This window comes from Mesocricetus auratus, unplaced genomic scaffold (genome assembly GCF_017639785.1).
Source record: "Mesocricetus auratus isolate SY011 unplaced genomic scaffold, BCM_Maur_2.0 Super-Scaffold_100004, whole genome shotgun sequence".
In the NCBI taxonomy this organism is placed as follows: Eukaryota; Metazoa; Chordata; class Mammalia; order Rodentia; family Cricetidae; genus Mesocricetus; species Mesocricetus auratus.
In genome coordinates, this window is record NW_024429189.1 from 61,100,972 (window position 1) to 61,106,971 (window position 6,000).

A 6,000-nucleotide genomic window follows, 5' to 3' on the forward strand; every position below is an offset into this window, starting at 1 on the left:
CAAGCTTCCTTCTGCCATGTTTTTTATACAGGCTGCCAGCAGAGGGTGTGGCCCAGTTTAAAGGTGGATCTTCCTATCTCAAAAAAATCCGGATTAGCCAGGCAGTGGTGGAGCATGCCTTTAATCCCAGCACTGAGAAGGCAGAGGCAGATGGATCTCTGAGTTTGGGGTCAACCTCTTGTACAGAGTGAGCTCCAGACCAGCCAGGGCTATGCCTTGAAAAAAGAACCAAAAAAGAAAAAGAAAAATCTGGATTAAAGGCGTATCTTCCCATCTCAAAAGATCCATATTAAAAGTGAGTCTTCCTACTTCAAATGACTTAATAAGAAAAAAATCCCTTGCAGGTGTGCCCTGCTGCTTGGGTTTCAGTTTAATTCCAGATATAGTCAAGTTGATAGCCCCAAATGACCGTCACAGCGACCATGCTCACTAGGACGGTGGTTGTGTCATCATCCAGGGACTTGATGGAGACAATGGAAGTCATAGCCTAAGCAAGGGTGATGGTCAGCGGGTGGGCAGGGTAGCTGCTAAGAAAAGCATGAAGTGGTCACTCTCCTGCTGAGCCCATGTCAGTCACCCCACCAGGATTTCTTGAGAAATTTGTTTCTAGCTTCCTGTCGCCTTAGACTCCCAGGAAGGATCTGGGCTCTGGGTTCCTGCTTCCTCCTTCCTGTCAGCCCCAGCAACCACCTGAATACGTAGGGAAAAAGGGGCCTCCATGAAGAAGAAACCTCCCAGTCTCTTCCCTAGGCTTTTAGGAGCCTGATATGCCCCTTCCTAGTCAGGTGTCTCAGTGGGACGTGCTGGTGTCCCTCCCTGTGACTTTAAAGTAGACCAGCAGAAATAACATCAAAAGGGATGTGTGCAAATGACGGCAGAAGGGACATTCTGAGTATCCGCTCAGAATTTTACCCTTGATGCATCCAATAGCTCATTTATTCATTCAATGAACAGTTTTCAAGTACCTAATATGTGCCTAATACATACTTCAAGTATCTAATACAATTTGAGAGGGGACTGTAGATAGCAAGGACTCTGTCTACTAGAGATAACATCAAGCCAGCTGGGCAAGATTAACTGAGGTTAGTGATTGTGATGAGGGCCACATAGCTCTAGGATGGGAAGGATGGAGGGCAACCTACTCTGGACAGGAAACCAGGCAAGCTCTGCATAGAGGAACTATTGCATGGGGGCACTCACTGTACTTGCATTTGTATAAAAGATCTAGTATTTTAAATTGTGTGTGCATGTACATGGGCACGCATGTGAGTGTGGGTGCCCTCAGAAGACAAAAGAGGACACAATATCCCCTAAAGCTGGAATTACAGGTAGTGGTGAGCTGATCAACGTGGGTGCAGCGTACACAACTCAGGTCCTCTGCAAATGCAGCAAACACTCTTAGCTCCTGAGTCGTCTCTCCAAGTATCTGTCTTTGAATTTTCTGATGACTGGTGGAGAGTGAGAGCAGTAGGTAAGGATGTGGTGTTGGGAGAGTTAGGGTTTAAAAGATCTCAATGGAGAGATCACTGTCCAGCTCAGATCTGTCTCTCCTCCATCCACCACCCACTTGTCCCAGGTCATCAATGGCTCTCCAGCTCTGGGCCAGTAGCCTATCTGTCAGGCTCCACCCTCTTGCTCCCACCCCTTCTGGTCTCAACAGTGAGGCTCAGCTCACCGTCCTCATTCATTCTCCTTTCCAATGGCTTCCTATTACGGGCCCAGAACAAACCACACAGCTTCACCAGGCCTTGGGGACACAACACAACCAGGTCACAGTCCATTGCCGGGCCTGGGACACAACACAACAAGATCACAGCCTAGTTGCCTGGGCTTGTATCTCCTTTTGTTGCTGAGGTCTCTCACAGCTTTAAGCCCACCGTGCTGCTTGTCCTCTGCAAGCTTGCTCATGTAGTCCCGCTGCCTGGAGCCCTGTCCCCTTGCTCATCCCCTGTGGAGATAATATACTTAGACAATAATGTTCCTCCCCATGTCTCCAGCACTCTGTCCACTTCTCCATCTTGGTGTATGGAGATGGGTGCAATGCCCTGAAGTCCTTGGTGCCAACCATGCAGGAGGAAAGGCAGAGTGCTACATTCAATAGTCCACAGGCCACTCCCCCAGGTCTCAGTGTTCTTGAGACTTTACAAATCCTCCTTACATTGAGTGATGGAGCTGGTGTGGTGACAGACTTCTTCCGTTGGAAGCTTTCCAGGGGTCTTTATAAAACAGATGCATTTGGTTGGGGGACGGGTAATGAATGGAACAGTTGAGAAATTGTTCTACGGCCCCCTTGACACCTCATGGAGGTTACCTGACTCTAGATGCTGGCCACTTCCCACGTCACCATGAGGACACTGCACAACATTAAGCACACACTAGCGTTTGCATGGTGTGACTCTGGACCCAAGCAAGCAAAGTCTGAAGTCTACGGTAGGGTGATTCAGAGTGTGTGAGAAGGGGCTCACAAGCTTTGAAGTGTATGTCCCAGGGATGGGGTCTCCTTTAAGCACACCTCAGTCCTGCGAAGCCGCGGCAGTCACCCTCACAGTGGTGGCTCACAGGCTGCAAGCCCCTGGTTTACTTCCACATGTCCACATTCAAGTGCAGGTTATTTCACAGGACACACTTTTTATCTCCCCGTGCTGATGCAGTTGAGGCATGTGAGGGGAGGGGAAGTGTGACTCAGTTGGTGGGGTTCTTGTCTTGCATGCAGGAATCCCTAGGGTCTTGCACCACATAAAGTGAGGCATGGTGGTGCATAACTGCAATCTCAGCACTCAGGAGGCAGAGGCAGGAGGACCAGAAGCTCAAGCCATCCTTGGTAACATAGCAGCTGTACTGTAAGACCAACCTTGGCTACCTGACACCCTGCATAAACAAGCAAACAAGAATAGAATTTAAAATAGCACATGCAGTTAAGCGTCAGTGTTTCAGGTTCCATTGGAATGTTGAAGGAAATCAAGGCCAGCACCAAAGTCTTGAGAGTTGAACTCTGGGGTGCTTAGGGCTCGCACCCCAGCATCAGGGCTCTGACACATTTGAGGGTAAATGAATGAGGGAGTGACTGGATACACTCTTACAGCAATGTCTTTGAATCCCTAATATTTCCCCCTCCAGGTGACCTGTCACTTGGGCCTTCCTAGAGTTTGCTTCTCCCAGTCCTAGAATGATCCTTGGAACAAGCCAAGCTCCAGGCTTCCTTGGTCCCAGGGACTGCTCTGCTTCTTGTTGGGTGTGGGAGAAAACTGGCCTGACCCGCGTGTGAAGGCCCAGCCAGGTCCAAAAACCGGGTAAGGACTGTCCTTCCTTCCCACTGGGAATAAAACCATGGGTCTGCTTCAGATTCATATCTTCTTTTTAACAGCTTTTCTGTGGTAGGTAACTCACGATTGTTGTCAAAAGAGCTGCGTATGCACAGGAGCATGGAGTTTTCCACTCCTTCTCTGTCATATGAACCAGAGGCAGGGTGGCATTGTTAAAGGCTTTGCCTGTGTCTGACTCCATGTTTTTGCTCAACACTGAGCCCACTCACTTCAAATCTGTTTTCTTTTTCTTTTTCTTTCTTTTCAGTTTTTACAAAATCCAGATCACACTGCGTCTATTATTGCAAGATCTGTTTTGACGGTGCGTGGGGCTTGCAGGCGCCTGCCAGCACGCAGGCTCTTTCAACTGTGCTTTCTCTGTGCGTACACCTTTGTTAATTTCTCTTTAAATGGTTTCATTAAGCTGTTTTTTCTCATAGAATGAACACATGCACACAGCGAAGACTTAATAAGATGCTAATTTCTCTCTAGCCTCTCAGATGGCCATGTTTGTTTCTTATTTTTCCAAATGAAAGTTAGAAGAAGAAAAACACCTTCCTGTGCTTCTGTGCACTTGAGCCAGAGCCTACTGGGGAGTTCGAGAAAGGGGAGGCTTTGAGCAGTCCCCCATGTATATTGCACAGGTGATTTTATGTTATAGAGCAAAAATTCACAGCGGCTGTGTTCCCTTGTATTGCTCTAACTGTAGCTGGCTAAAGAGGGAAAGTGGGTGACAGTTGGTGAAGCCTAGACCACACCTCAGCACAGCCCGAGGTTCTGCACACAGCGAGTGACATAGACAGTGACTTGCTGAGTCTTCAGAATGAGTCTAGGAGGCAGCAGTCACACTTGTCCTGCTCTGCAGATGAGGAGACTGAGGCACGGAAAAGGAGAGGAGTAGGAGATGGCTCAGTGGGTGAGGGTGCCTACCACCGAGCATGATGGCCTGAGGCCAGTCCCAAGGACCACACAGCGGAAGGAGAGAAGTGACTCCTGCGAGTTCCCCGACCGTCGCATACAGCATGGCATGTGCATTGCCCCGTCCATCAAGATGTTAACTCAGACGACAGCAAAGAAGAAAGCAGAGGTGTTTGCAGGAGTAAACTCAGCTAGTGTGAGATGTGGTGGGAGCTAGAACTTGGCTGGCCCAGTGGTTCTGAACCACCCCTGACTATCTCCATGAGCTTCCCTCCTGACTGTGTCACCACAGGAAGCCCCCAGGCTTGCCTTATAACCTCATGACAGCCCTCACTGGCTGGAGAAGTCAGCTGTACTCAGTCTCACAATAAACTGTTTCTCACTTGCTCTTCTCTGCCCAGAGTATCAGGATAGAAGAACACATGGGCTGGATTGGGCCACTCACTGTACAACCTGGGACTTGGAGTTCTCTTCCTCTCCCCTCTAGTTCTCCCTGCAGAATGTTAATTATGCCAGTTCCGAGGAGTCCTTGGTTCCAGCACTCTTGTCTCTGTCTAGCCCATTTGCTGTGTGACTTTAGGCCATTCTCTTTGCTTCTCTGAACCTCTGCTGCACCAGTTGCAAAAGAGGGATAATGCTGTTGCCCTCCCACACAGAGACAGGGAAGATTTGGCGAATCTAATGGATCTGGCCAAGAATGAACATAGTGAGGAATGGGGAGGAGTGCAGGTTTGGGTTAAGAAGCTGACCTTCAGAATGGGGAAGAGGCCTCTGTGCCCCTGGGTGTTCCTTCTTGCAGTTAAGCAAACAGAGGAGACCCTCATCTATGAGCTCCATTGAGAGGCTATCGTGAACAAAGGAACACGATGGACAGGTCCAATCTGGAGAGAAGGAAAACACCTCTGGCTCCCGTTGAGACTCTGGGAAAAGGGAGGTTGTACTATCTGCTCTACAGAGAGGACAAGAGGAGACTGTGGAACTGTCAAGGGCTCCTGACCTCCTGGGAAACCAAACAGAGAGATAACCAGAACTGAGTCTCTGAGTCCCTGGACCCAGCAGTACCTGATACCCTGACATTTCTATCAGGCCACCAGATTTCACTGGGTGTGTCATTAAGTTGTGTTAGTGTTTCCTGAAGCATTGTGGGTATGTGTTTCCAGAGCAGCCGAGGACAGATGTCTATCACAGAGGAAGCCTGGGCTGAGTGTGAGGAAGGGTCAGGATACACTGGCCAGCGCACACAGGTAGAATGGGAGCACTTCAGAGGTGAGGAATGCTGCCGAGGCAGGAAGTGGCCAGAGGCAGCTAGTCATGTGGGACCCTGGAGGCAGGTCTGACTGGGTGGAAGCAGAGAGCCACGTGTCTGAGACTTGGAGGATTCTGCACAGTCAGACTTGACCTGGGATCCCAGGAGTCTGCACCCATGGCTTCAGGTTCCACAGCTGGGACCCTCCTCCCCGTGCTTTGCGAAAGTTGACTACACAAAACAAGAACAAGAGGCAAATCCTTAGGACAAAAAGCTGGCAGTGCAACCCTGTGGCGTGGGTCAAGGTCAGAGTCTGAACAATCCTTAGATACTACAGTGAACCTCTCTGCTGACTCTGAAGGGCATGTGCATGGGCCTTCCACGGACAGCCTTGGAGAGCCTCTGTCCAGGCCAGAGGCAGGGAGACGGCCAGGCTGACCACAGAGGGCTGTGCAGTCTTCTGTGGCCACACGAGCCCTGGGCCAGTCACTGGATCATGGCTAACACACTGGGGTGCTTACTTTTGCTGGGCAT